Source organism: Microtus ochrogaster, unplaced genomic scaffold (genome assembly GCF_000317375.1).
Source record: "Microtus ochrogaster isolate Prairie Vole_2 unplaced genomic scaffold, MicOch1.0 UNK10, whole genome shotgun sequence".
Taxonomy (NCBI): Eukaryota; Metazoa; Chordata; class Mammalia; order Rodentia; family Cricetidae; genus Microtus; species Microtus ochrogaster.
Window position 1 is genome coordinate 5563045 of NW_004949108.1, and position 12073 is coordinate 5575117.

The window sequence follows — 12073 nt, forward strand, 5'->3', positions numbered from 1 at the left end:
TTGGATTCCTTTTCTTCCTCTGTGACACGAGCACACTGTGTGAACCAGCGCCAGGATTCTTTGTTAGTGGTTACATGCTCTGCCTTTCCATTTTTGGCAGTCCTTAGTGGACTCAGACTTAGCCTTGCAAAGCTTTTAGCCAAAGTTTGCCTGAACAATAAGAAAAGAGCCGCATAGCCCAACTTCCAGCAGATCAAGGTCAGCGATTTCTTCACCAGTCCCTTCCATCTCTTTACCCCCATTTGTTCAACCATATATCAAAGGATTTATAATAAAGAGATGTCTAAAATGTCTAATAGCCACAGATGTTCTCTGTCTTGCTATAATTAACAGAGCATATGCCTCTGCAAGGATCCTGCAATAAAGACACACGCAGGAGAAAGGGGATTGCCATTTCTCCATCTTAAGAGATCATTCCTTCCTTTAGACTGCAGATTGAGTTTTCCTCATATAAAATATATGTTAATTTTTGTCTCTGTTTTACCTCCCTGCAGAGGTTTGCAAATGAGACCCCTTACAAACTTTGTGGAACACAGTTATTTTTTATTTTTTTTTAGATTGTGATCGTAATTCAACTGTTTTCTGCTGTTTAGGTTTTAAAACACAGAAATGAGGGGCTAGGAAGATGGCTTGGGGCTAAGGGCTTGTAGTCCTCTTGCAGAGGGTCTAAATTTGATCCGTGGCACCCATGTTGGGTGACTCACAAGCGCCTGTAATTCCAGCTCCAGGGCAGCATCCAACGCCTCCAACCTCCCAAGGCATCTCCCACCCATACTCAATGTGCACACATACACATGCACATAAAACAAAATTAGAATAATGTAGTCAGAGACAAGGCAAATATGAGTATTGGTTAATTTAGTAAAGCACGAACAGTGGGAAAGAACTAACCAGTTTCTAATGGTATAATAACAATCTCTGAGCAGAGGCCAGAGAACACAGCCTGGCTATATTCTATTAAGCCATTGGCCAAAATCAGCTTCCTTATTAACCAATGGTATTCACAGCATATAGAAGGGAATCCCACATCATCCCTTATGTACTGAGCCATCTCCACAGCCCAGCACATGACTTTATAAACAATCTAATAATCATTGAATAAATATCATGATTCAAATTTGTAATGAGTATAAACATTACAAATGAGTATAAACATTTACATATACTCATTATATGTACTCATTATATATGCTAGAATTTGTAATGAGTATAAACAAGGCAGTTGAGATAAACACTAAAATATAACGATTCCTGTCTACAGGAAATGGTACAATGACCATGGCACAAAGATGTCAGCCCCGCACCCAGGGCTCTGACACAGACTCCGGTGCCCACATAGACATGTACAGTGAGTGAGTTTAGGGTGCAGAGGGCTCAGACGTTCTTGAGTTCTGGTCCCAGAGGGCCACCCGAACCACGAGCCTAACATGCTCATATGTGAAGCTGGAGGAATGATAAGTATGCCAGACCCAAGGAGAAAGGAAACACTCAGGAGACAATCCCGGGGGCAGGAGTTGGAAGTTAGGGACTGAAGGAGAGCTATGAGTACATTTGTCAATGTCGCTGTCTACTTGGACACCACGTGGGCTGAGATGGAAGGCTTAGATGAGTTCATTATGTCTATTGTGATGGAAATGAGGCCACTCATCAGTTGCCTGACGGTTTCCTTGCTCTACTTAGATAGAAGTCATGGTAGATACAAAACCTCTCAAATGCTGGCCTCTGGGGGCTTTTGCTCACCACAGTGTTCAGTCCCAATGCCCATATAGTAAGAGAAGCAGATGCAAGATCTCAGGTATCTCCGCTCTTGGCCCTTGTCAGCAGCCAGCATTACAGCTGTCAGCCTTGACTCTGAGACCCTTGGCTCCGAAGACTTGATCTCTCTCTCTCTGGAATTCTGGCCATCAGGGCAATGGCTTCTCTTCTCTAGCTCTGCTGAGCTTTTGTCAGCTGTCCTGGGGCTCATTGCCTCTGCTTCTTCTTCCTGCTCTGGGTTTTTTCATTTGCCTGCTCCTTGGGATGACAGTAGGAACTGTCAGGATGACACAGGATGCCTGCCTTTACCAACAGCAACATTTGGTACTGGGCACAGCGATGATACCTCAGAAATGGACATCCTCTCTTATTGTGGGTGGAACTCAGATGGAATCAATGGTCTGTCTGTGACACCAGGGCCACCGTGCTGAGGCAGGTTCTAGGACTTCGCAGGGAGTTGTTTTTCCAGCTGTCAAGCAGCTGCACTAAGACTTCTGCCACACTACTTTTTCAGTCATCAGCTTGGTTGTCAATGCTTTGTGCTTGGAAGCTGGCCCAAGAGTTCCGGAATCCCAGTGGTACCCTACCCCTTCACAGTGCTGGGCAGCGTGAGTGCCCAGGGCCTCTAAAGTTTTCAGGCCTCGGGGAGTGCATGCAATTACTTTCCCAGCATAGCCCTGGAGGGATTCTCAGACATCAACACGCCTGAACTTACCCAGTTGTCAAGCCGCCTCGAGGGTTCCAGACTGGCATTTCCTCAGGTGCCCAGCCGCATGCATTGGTGCACCCAGCTCAGCTTACGTCATTGAGAACAAGCAAGGAAAAGTCTCTCAGAGACTCCCTGATGTTCCAGTATCAGGGCTGTGTCCTCTACCTGAATGAACTGGAAAGGTTGGTTTTCTAGCTGAGGAGGGGGTGTCTGAGCCAATCACAGACGTTTGTGTCACCGATCACAGCGGTCCATTTGGGCCCAAGCTTTCTGGACAAGTGGTGGCCTTGCAACCTCAGACGCGGTAGTCCTTCGCTCACGGGAAGTCTCTAAGATGGAAATGGTTTATTGAGGTTTGTAATTGGAAAGTTTGGTGCACACTGGTTTAAACAGTCCAGTCCGTCAGGAACAAGGCGATCAGCATTTACCGTTGTCGCCAGACATCGGCAAACTGTGGCAGACAGCTGGTGCTGGCATAATGGTAGTCTGGCTGGCTGGCTGGTGGACCGACAGCTCCTTTGCTGAAAGCAGTTGGGGGCACAGAGAAGAGTCCAAATGCCCCATCTTCGGTGTCTCTGCTTAGTTACAGGAATGCAAACATTAAAAGAAGAACTTAAAGACATACTTTACCATTAAAGCGAACAGTGACTTTAGCAGAACTTAATTGTGCTTTAACCATGTTTTACACCTCTAGAGCCCAGGGAGAAGGGGGTCCCCTGCTCTTCCTCGAAAAGAGAAGTCCGGGGACTACTGGGACTCTTACTTCCATACTGGTACTGCTACCAGTACTGGCAGCGAATTTACCTGCACACACATGTCGGGGACAATATGTTAAGACAATTATTTGGGCACTGAACCCTGATGACCAATGCTCTTATTTAGAAACCTAAATCTGAGGGAGGTGTATTTACCTCCTCACAGGTGCCCGGCTGGAAAGGCTAGGATTTAAGGCAACGGAGTCCATATTACTATGGAGTCGATCACAGCAATACTGTGTCTCCAAGCGCTGTCTGAGTCACGGTTCTATTGCTGTGAAGAGACACCATGACCATGGCAACTCACACAAAGGAAAACATTTAATTGGGATGGCAGCTTATAGTTACAGAGGTTCTGTCTGGTATGAACACAGCAGAGGGTGCTGCGTGGTGATACGCAGACAGACAAGTAGCTGAGAGTCCTCCATCTTGCAGACAACAGGAAGTCTACTGTGACACTGGGTGGTGTTCAGAACATAGGAAACCTCAAAGCCTACCCCTGCAGTGACACACTTCCTCTATCAAGGCTATACCCACTCCAACAAAGCCACACCTCCTAATAGTGCCACTTCCTGTAGGGGCCATTTTCTTTCAAACCACCAGGAAGGCAGAAGGCAGAGGCGCTTCCAGGAGACAGGCTCCCTAGTTAGCCTTCAAGCTGTTTACAATGGTTCTGAGGTTCATCCATCCAAGCTTCACCACTGTGCTTGTTAATGGGGATGACTAATGTGAGAAGCTAAATCCTGATTCAGCCAGCCTTGCAAAGGGAGGGAGGTGACAACAAGGTGCAGTTCCTGGGAGCAGGCACAATCTGGCTGGTGTGGAGTGGCAATGCCAGCATAGTCTCTTGGCTGATGGCATGTGCCATGCATGGGAAACATTTCCTTGACAATGACACATCCTACTTCATCACCGACAGGCACATTCCAGAGCCAAGGTAAGGAAACTTGGGGCATCTTGGTGAAGTGAGATTGCTCTTACTATACTTGACTAATTAGAAGTCAGGATACATTTTGTATACGGAAAGAAAAGAGCTCTGGATTCCATACACGATTGCACAATAGAAGCCGAGGCCAATAACCATCGAATTATTTTTATGATATAAAAACAGAAGCAGCAGCAACAGAACAACCCTGGGACAAGAGCACATAATTCGGGTCCATCACGCTGGGCATTATTCCATTTTTACACTAAAAGTGCAAGAGCGTGTGAGCTGCGACACACAGGATTGTATCAAGGTTCCACATCAACCCCCAGGAGGGGCGTTTCCACATCCTGCTTTCCTGGTGCCAAAGGTGAGCCTGAACTGAGATGCACATACGCCCACTAATGGGGATGCCTACAGAAGTCTTTCCTCGGATATTACTAAGTACTCCTGCTCTTTCCATGACCTACTCTAGACAGTTGACTAAACAATTATTTAAATTCTTTTAAAGTCTTGCAAGTTGCTACCTCCAAAAATCACCTAAGTCCTAGACTTAAAGCTAACAATTTTCTTTAGCAGTTTTCCCCAATGTGACTGTTGGGGTGTGTGTGTGGGAAATGTCACCATCAGTGGTTTCATCCATTTTGAACCACGCATGCCAAACATCAACCTGGTGGGCAAGGTGTACTCACTGGTGTCAATAACGGCATGATTATGTTGGGAGTGTGCTGGGATTTGAAGCCTGTTTCACAAGAGGAAACTTATGCCTGGTGCTATAAACCTGGCCCAAAGCCCGTAGCTCGGTAGGTCGTAGGCCTTGGGAAAGAACCTACCACTGTTTTATTTGCTAAATGGAATTGGTATTAAACTGCCTTCGAAATATTTGTGTTTACTACCACAGTTTAGCACTCCCCGTCCCCAGTTAGAGAAGGCTGTTGTTTGCAGTGGGCCACAGCAGAGACTAACAGCCAGCCAAAGCGCTGCACACAAACCTTTCTTGAGGGCCCCCAGTGCTCAGCCTTAAGAAGGACATATATACCTCCGCCTCTATGGTTCCGGAGACATTGTGAAGATGGTTCGGGAAGAATATAAGAGGATGAGCGATGGACCACGAGGAAAGGACATGTAGTCAAGGGCTCAGTGCAGCCGTGGCTGTCTGTACAATACCCGCATAGGGGAAGGCCTTCAACGCTACATCTTAGATCTAGGCAAGACTCCTGAAGCCCATTCCTTCCCTGTGTTCTATTGGTAGGTGATGGCTGCTTGGGGGACAGGGAGACATTTTCCTCAATGTAAGCTCTGGAAAGTTGGGATCAGAGGGTCCAGTGAAGAATCTCATATGCATGCTCATGAAAGTGATACCAACTAAATTTGGTGTTCTCTGTTCTTCTCTCTCCCTCTTACCCCACCACACGTAAACTCCCCCCAAATTCAAACCAAATAACACATGAAAATGTGTGTGGGTGGGGGAGACTCTTTGTAAAGAGGGGTTCGGTGGGAATGACAGGATAATTTCAGAGTAAACGGACAAAATAAATTATGCACATGTATGAAATTCTCAAAGGGTAAGAAAATAAATTTGAAAAAAAAAAGTCTTTCCTGAATGACTTGGTTTCATTTAACTTCCTCTTTAACATGAGCGGTGGCATATGAGTTAATGATTTTTTAAAATAATTAAAAATAAATAAAGAATGATCAAAGACTGTATCTCTGAGCAATTGAAGCCACTACCTGGCCATGAAAAGAAGACCTTGCAAAGCTGTGCTCCTGCCGGCACCTACATGTGCATGCACACGTGTGCACACACATACATACATGCACAAATGCACACTTAATTCTTAGCTAATCTAGTCTTTATTGAACAAACATTTAAGTCTAAGAATACAATTTCAAATTTTTGTGTAATTTGGTCTCATTTTAAAATTTCTCTGTTTTGGTTTCTTTTGGGACTTAAGACTGAGAAAAATATCTATTTATTACTACTGTTTCTACAATTATTTTCTTTATTCATAGCAGCAGAGGTAGCCATGTTAAACTCATTTTTCTTGGTAATGTGCTGTGGGGTTTCATTTAATATCCAAATGATAACAAGGATATAAATTCTTTTAAAAATATTTTATTGTTAAGTGTGTGTGTGTGTGTGTGTGTGTGTGTGTGTTGTGTGCATGTGCACATGAATGCAGAGCCTGTGGAACCCAGAACAGGGTGTTAGATCCGCTGGAGCTGAAGTTACAGGCAGTTTCGAGGCACCAACTTGAATGCAGGTCTTCTGGGAGAGCAGCAAGTACTTTTAGCTGATGCGCCATCTCTCCAGCCTTGGGTTAAGTATTCTTAGCTAAATTTTACAGATGGAAAAGTAAAACAAAAATTCCTGTGAGTCTTGCATGATAGCAAGTATAAAAGCCAGGTTTCAAATGCTGACGAATTCTACTCAAGGTTTATTATTCTTATACCATATATATTATCTCTCTGATGTAAAGTACCATGCTATATTGCAATGATTTCTTATATGCCTCCCTTACACAACTTTGGTGTCCTTATGTACAGAGAATAGAGTTTATTTATCTTTAAATTCTTTATTAAAAGTAAGGAAGTAAGAAAGAAAGAAATGAACAAATGAATCGACAAGGGAAAACATTCCTTTAAAAAGTGTTCCACTGGATGCTCCGTGTGTTTGAAAACAGAAATGCATTAATGTCTCAGCTAAGCTCAGTCTAACAGTTATGTGGGTCCGAACATATGGAGAGCCAGAGAATCTACCACCAGCAGCGATGGGATGCCTAGAGTCTGTTGTTTTCTCATCTTGAGACAAAGCAGGTGGTTCATCACACGGGGTGGTAGAGAATTCATGGAAAAAGTCCTGAGAGGATGTTAGGGTCAGAGAGAGGATGTGGAAGTTGAACTATGGTCCGCACAAGAACTGGGAACAACTCCAAGGGACCAGAGTTCTAAGAGGAAAAATAAATTAGGTCTCCTTAGAATTCCATTCCATTGTGTGAGCAATGCTTGGATAGAGGAAGGAAGAAAGGGCAAGCACAAGGACTTTGTTAGCTGAAGTTATTTTCTTTTTCTGGACCACAACGGGCTTTATTATCCATTTAATTTTCTTCTTTAATAATTTTCTCATACTATGTTTTGATTTTAGTAGGGTATTTATACTTTCCTAAAGCATCGACAGTTAAGTATACTGGAGACATCTCATTCTGTCGGGGTTTCTTTCTCATTTGGTTATAGGTTTTTCTCCATTAACATCTCCAGTTGACTGAAACAAGACCTGGAGATAGAGGCATAGACCAGGGTTTGTAGGCCACGCTGATAGTTATTAGTTCTCGGTAAACTCTTTCTTCATCTCTCATCTTTCAATATAATCAGGGGTATCCAACTCTTGAATTGAAATGAAGATTAAATGAGATAACTATATGAAAATGTGTCTGCCGTGTATGAAATGATCTCAGAGATTTTGTGTAGACGACTAAGCAAAGCCTTCATCTTCCTAAGCGTTTTCCAGCAAAGACTGTTCTGATAGGAACTGTTGGAGGGACAATCAGTGAACAGCAAGAAGTGTTTGACCCACAGCATCCCTACTGATCACATGTCATTGAGTAGCCTTGCTGGGAGAGTAATATAAAACACATGTGGACTAGAGATACATCATCTAAGCAAGTTCTTTTCTCTTCTTAGGGGGTGGGGGTGGTGTCCATCCCACTGGTGCTGAACACAGACCTCCAGGGTGGAGGCTATGAGCTATGCACTATACTGGTTTCAACCATGCAGCTAAGAAGGACATCACCCCTTTCTTTTGGAAAGCATAGTTCTCTTGAGTCAGAAATATATCTACTGGGTGTGTTGGAACATCACAGAAGGGTCCTGGACAGACAGTTCTATGTTCAGATCCAAGGGTCCTAGATGCTAAGCTCATCCTCTGGTGTGAGTACAGCTGGATTCCCTTAGCAATGTCTTAGATTTCAATATATGTGTAATATAAGCAGTGTGGGTCCCCAGTCTAAACATGCCGCAGGAATTTCCACTTTTTGCGTCATATTGGCATGTAAAAGGTTGATTACGCATGTTTATGTTTTTGGTTTAGGAAGCTCTACCTCAATTTTCATGTTCATTCCCACCTTTAATCTCTACATGCAGTGTGTGTGTATATGTGTGTGTATGTGTGTGTGTGTGTATGCATGCACATCTGAGTGTATGAATGTGTGTGTGTGAACAACAAAAAGGAAATTTGGGGATTAGGTATGATAAGCCATTACATTAAAGGAGAAATCCGCCCCCTTCAAAACTGAAAAATGCTTATTAAAGGAAGGAGGTGTAGCTCCATTGTTGACATCTTATGTAAGCTGCACAAAGCCCTGGATTCTGTCCTCAGCTCTGCAAAAGCAGGTGCTTTTGTAGAAGGAAAGAGCAGCAGCTGGGAACATATGTACACAATTGCAGAAAGCATTGTAATGTTTATTTGACTTATTTGGAGAAGAGAATACTCTTTTTTTCTAAATATTCTTTCTAGTAACCCCAGCACAGAAAGACCGGGAAGAAAGAGAGAGAGAGAGAGAGAGAGAGAGAGAGAGAGAGAGAGAGAGAGACAGGGAGGGAGGGGGAAGGACAAAGAAATAAGGAAACAAAGAAACATAAAAACAAAGAAACAAAGAGAGGGGGAGGAAGATAGAAACAAAGAAACAAAAAATAAGAAAACGAAACAAAAAAGAAAGAAACAAAGAGGGAGGGAGAGAAGGGGGAACAGAGGGGGAGGGAGGAAGGAAGAAAGATTTTTATAAAAAGTTGTAAAGGAGAATTGACTGTGAAACTCAGCACTGATACCTTAGTAAGTACTTTATTTAAAAGTTGTCTTTCTTCGAAAATGTCTATTCTGACTGTCACCATGTTTAAATTGATTCCACATTTACTACATCTCGTTATAAGCCACAGATTTCTCAAGTGTGACATCTTTATTTCGATTCTCATTTCTAGCACAGTTTTTGTGCTCACAGAAGTTTTTATTTTTTTAAGATAAGAGCCATCTTGTTGTTGCTTTTAGAGCACAGGGGCATGACTGGATAGAAATAATTTGAGTCGCTTCCCTTCCCTTTGAAGTCTGCGTAATCTTTTACAACACACATTTCCAATATTGCTCAAGTAGGGCCTTCTATCACTAAATTTTAGTTGCCTATTTTTAATCAGAGCCACGGAGGCTCTGTTTAACCTTGGCCTCATGACGATCGGAATTCATCTATTTCCCCTGCTATTTATTCCATCACTGCCATGTATACAGCTTTTCACCTCGGTGACTTATAAGGGGCAGGACTTGTTTCTTTTTTAAAGTTTCTTTTTAAAGTGTGTGTGTGTGTGTGTGTGTGTGTGTGTGTGTGTGTCGGGGGGCAGAAAACAGGCTACAGCAGGAATCACAGACCTTGGGAGTTGCCTAATTGGGGCCTTGGAAACTGAACTCAGATCCACTACAAGAACAGTCTGTGATCTTAACCACCGACACATCTCTCTAGCCCATAAACATTGTTTTCACATGACAAAAATTGATGTAGAAATGCGAGATCTGCTGAAATTGGTTTATAAAGCTATAATAATTTAACTTTGCTGGTTATAAAGCTACAGCATAGTATAGCATCGATAACTATAATTATACAGCAATATGATTACCAAAACTACCCTCAGTTATAACCTCAAATTTGGGTCAGGCCTAACCAATATTCACTTGAACACAAACTTTTATACTGTACATAAACAAAACTATAAAGTCTCCATAGAGACATAAAATAAGATTTTAACACATTATAGTTGCCTAAAAAGAAAGCCCTCAACATCAAAATCCTCTTACTATTGTATAAATTAGTCTGAATATCAAATAAGAGGCAATAAATTCAATAAAACTGGAGAAAACATGAAGATGCTACAAACGGTTACCGATTATATTCAACATGCATAATTTCATGAATGCTACAAAATCAACCAAAGTGATCAAAATCTCTAGCATTAAAAAATATGTCATTTGTCAATACTTCACTTGTTGCCTGTACAATAGCAATTCCCCGGATATGTTCCACTTTGCTGTCTTGGTGGATTATCAGTCACTCTTACCTAGTAGACTATCAGACTGTTCTCTCGCAGGAAAGCATGCTTTTCTCCCACCAGCCAGCGTGATGCACACCAACTCAGTCTTGTTTGTTCCCCAGCACACCCAGCACACCCACCTGTAATTGTTAAAGTTGGTGGGTTCACTTTTAAACCAGTGGAGGCAAAATAGTGGCCACCCTATTTTGCAGCTGTGAAACTGACCATACAGGAGAACTCTTAATAAAGAATGAGTGGAGTTGGGTGGTGGTGGCGCACGCCTTTAATCCCAGTACTCGGGAGGCAGAGGGAGGCAGATCTCTATGAGTTTAAGGCCAGCCTGGTCTACACGAACTAGTTCCAAAGCTATGTTGACTGAGGATTAAATTGGGCACGAGACAAAGCATTGGTGAAGCTGAGAGCAGTGTGATGGAGAACATTTAAATCCTGAAGTGGTCTGCAGGAAGATTGTTTCATGAGTGCTTTGAAATCCCTACAGTGTAGAGACTGAACTTCAAACTGTAATAAACAGAGAGTCACGATTATCTTCTAGGCAAAAGGAAAAATAAGGGTCTGTCCATGATCATTTGGACAAAGCTTACAAAAGACGTTTGGGTCACATCCAAAGATTGGGTCAATTGGCATTTAAGAGCAAGCAGGCAAAGGCTCAATGTGGGGAAAGCTTCATGTTGGGAAGTACATTTTGGTCCACAGATTTATTGAACTTATAATGAATTGGAGTCAAATTTCTTCTTCTCATTTTTGGTAGAATGAGGTTGAGGTAGGATTTTACTGAGTAATTCCTTTTGGCCTGGAAACCACTATGTAGGCAAGAATGTCCTCAAATTTATAATGCCCCTGCCTCGTGTTCCTGAGTACTGGGACTACAGGTATCCGAGGATACACCCAGAGGAGCTGGAGTCAATTGTCAATAGAGAAATGTTTGCTTGAAGCAAATTGTACAAATAGATGAAATGCATTATGAATTATCATCTATCAGAATAATAGCCTTTGGCATGGAAAGTCAGGAAACCAAGATTCCAAAGAAAAATATCCATTGCCGTAATTATTTGGCTCATTTTACAAATGGACCTTTCTGTTTTTTCACAAACCAAAGGCCTCAACCATTTCTGAATGCCTATGGACACAGTCTATTAACGATCCTAAAACCACACAGCCTGTCTGTTTACAGCTGGCTTTCCTTCACTCCAAGGCCTATGTTTCTACTTGGTCTAGCATTGACACATATTAAGCACTTACTGAATGAATAAGAAAGATCAAAATAGCTGACCCATGGGGTCCCTGATGCAATATTGTTCTGTGGGCTTGTTGTGCATTCAGAAGAGCACAGACTCCAGAATGGAAGCCATTTCCTGTTTTGTTCCTGCTGTGTGATCTTGGCTGAGTTCTTCCGCTTGTGGACGTCAACCTTCTCATCCATATAACGAGAATTAGACATTTTCGATGTGCCAAGAGGATTGGCTGAGAAAACGAATGTGTGAGATTCGTCTAGTCTAGGGACAGTTCTTCATGAGTGGGAAAGAGAATGATGGAGACAAGGGTGTAGAGAGCCTAAACTCACTGAGGAGTTTCGTCTTCGGGGAGCTGGACACTTTTCTAGGTTTCGGACAGCTCTTCCACATTCAAAAAATAAAAGGGCCAAAGCTTCTGAGAGAGGAAATTGCTCAGCTAGAAACCCTTCTCCAGTGGGTCACATTGCAGAAACAGTGTTTTGGCAAGCCGAACAAAGACGCCATTATTCCCAAGCATAGACAATGCCAAGAAGGTGCTGGGTGGTCCAGAATACAGGAGACAGATAATGTAATGGCTCCATTCATCAAAAAAAAAAAAAAAAAAAAA